Below are 2,863 nucleotides of genomic sequence, written 5' to 3' on the forward strand. Positions count from 1 at the left end.
CAATACAATGTCCCCACCAGAAAGAAGTCCTGTGCACCAACAGGTGTGATACAAAATCTCATCCTCTACCCCCCACAACTAAATTTGCACTTCCACGATGATTAATAATAATGAGACTAAAGGTTTATATACCAGCTTAATTAAGTTAGGAGAGTAGAAGGGTAGGATGCAGTGGGGTGCTAGGACTTTAAATGATGGAAGGTTCTGATGAGATTTGTTTATTCATTTTTTTTTATCCCAGGGCATTTGAGTAACAGCGTTAAAATTAAGATCAGTAATACAGAGTTGCCATAGCACACTCACTACCAGAACACCAGCTCCATAAAGACAGTGCTGGGGGAATGCTGTTTATGAAGTATCTTAAATGTTCTTGTGCTTAAGTCTGCTTGTTTCATGTATGGCTATTTCCTTGGAAATGGGAAGGCACATTACAGTAGTTGAGTATTTAGACATTTTACAAAACTGTTTTTTCAAGCCAGAGAGGGAAATTCAATAAGATGTTTTTCATCTGCTATTAACCTGTATTTAACTTCAATATCATTTTGTTATATTTTTGGTCCCATTACTGGTTTTACTCAGTTGTTCTTTGTAACAAATAAGAAACTGAGGATAGTAGAAGGATCCCAACTATGTCTAATATGGAAAAAATGAAGAGAAATATAGGTTTGACATTAGAATATACTTAAGATGGGTGACTGATACTTTACTTCATTTTCTATCCTTTAAATCCACTGGTCTTCAGTTACCTTTGGAGTGTGAGGATTGGGCTATCCCTGGATCTGTACTCAGTGATCACGCCTGATGTTGCTCAGTGGACATTGTACAGGGCCAAGAATCAAACCAGAGGTAGTTACCTTAACTCCTATACAATCTCTCTGAGGTCTTCAAAAATTTCTGAAAACAGGTCTTCAGAAACTCTGATAAGTTTGAGTTTTATTTGGTGATACTACAGAGTTTGAATGTTTTTTAAGTCAAAAAGTGATATTATTATAATTATTCTTTAGAAATATAATTTTGAATATGGAGGAGGGATGGGAAAATAAAACTGCAGACAGGAAGCTAGTGAAAAGTCATTTGCAATAATTCAAAAAAGTTTATTACTTAAACATTTTTGCATTTGTTCTTGTTTTTAGGGTCACACCCAAGTGTACTCTGGGCTTACTTGTCGCTCTGTGCTTAGGAGTCATAGAGGTGCTTGGGAGACTATTTATGGCACCAGGGATCTAATGCAAGTAAGCAGTATTCAAGGCAAGTGTCCTATCTGCTGTTTATCTCTCTGGCTCAAGATTTCACTTAAATTTTACATGTTTAAGAATCAGCTGGAGGTGCTATTGCTAAAACACAGAATGTTTGCTTGGGATGGGAAATGTGTGCTGAAAGTAGATAAAGGACCAAACATGAAAGCCTCTAATTATCTGTATTGCAAACCATAAGACCCATAAGTAGAGAGAGGGTAATAGGGAAACTGTGTGCCATAGAGGCAAGGGAAGGAGTGGCACTGGGGTGGGGGAGGAATACTGGGGACATTGGTGGTGGAAAATGTACACTGGTGGAGGGATGGGTGATTGATAATTGTATGACTGAAACTCAAACATGGAAGTTTTGTAACTGTAGCTAATGGTGATTCAATACGATGATGATGATGATGATGATGATGATGATGATGATAATAACTGTATCACTGTATCACTGTCATCCAGTTGTTCATCGATTTGCCGAGCAGGCCCCAGTAATGTCTACATTCATCCTAGTCCTGAGATTTTAGCAGCCTCTCTTTACTCATTCTTCCCAATGGTGTCACATTGGAGGCTCTTTCAGGGTCAGGGGAATGAGACCCATTTTTTGTTACTGTTTTTGGCGTATCAAATACACCACAGGGAGCTTGCCAGGCTCTGCCATGTGATAAAATAATAAAAAAAAAATAGAAATTTTCAAAAAGAAAAAAAAACACAGATTGTTGGCCTTATAACTAGTGTTTTAGATTAAATAAGCCTGGGGTGGGACCTAAACATTTCATTTCAACCTAGTTTGCAGGTGATAGCAATGGTGTTGGCTCACTTTGGAGATCGCTGTCTAGTCATGGCAAATAAACACTTAAACAAGAATTGAGGTAACAGAATGAATGCTACCAACATAGAAGAATTGATATGCTCCAGTAATTTATAGGATATCTGGAATAAAGTTGGGGTTTTGAAATGACTGAATCAGGATGTCCTAGTAGTAGGTTGATGATGGAGTTTATTCAGGATATTGAAATTGAGGTGTTAGGAAGACGAAATTTCTGATAAACATTTGGAATTGTGATTTACAAAGTTTTACAAAGCTTAGGGAGATGATAGGGCATTTGCCTTGCATGTGGCCGACCCGGCCAACCCGGGATCTATTCCTTCGCCCCTCTCAGAGAGCCCAGCAAGCTACTGAGAGTATCTCGTCCCCATGGCAAAGCCTGGCAAGCTACCCATGACGTATTTGACATGCCAAACACAGTAATAACAAGTCTTACAATGGAGACGTTACTGGGCCCGCTTGAGCAAATTGATGAACAACCGGGGGGCAGTGCTACAGTGCTACAGGGAGAGCTTGGGACTAGAAGCGGAAGTTCTGACATCAGAAGTGGAAGCTCTGATAGAATGACCTTGACACTGTGGGAATGGGACTCAAAGGCCCATCCTGACTCCAGGCCAGGAATGGAGGCTCTTACTCTGAAATGGGAAAACTAAGGAACAGAGGGGATAGGAACCTGCAGTCTTTTACAATGGAGAAGGGAGAAAAAAGGTGAACCATGGGATCCAATCCTGAGAAAATGATGAGTGTCTTGTAGTGTCATTATATTGTGAAGAGAAGGTAATTGGTGACCTTTAAC

This window comes from Sorex fumeus, unplaced genomic scaffold (genome assembly GCF_029834395.1).
Source record: "Sorex fumeus unplaced genomic scaffold, SorFum_2.1 ptg000098l, whole genome shotgun sequence".
Lineage (NCBI taxonomy): Eukaryota > Metazoa > Chordata > Mammalia > Eulipotyphla > Soricidae > Sorex > Sorex fumeus.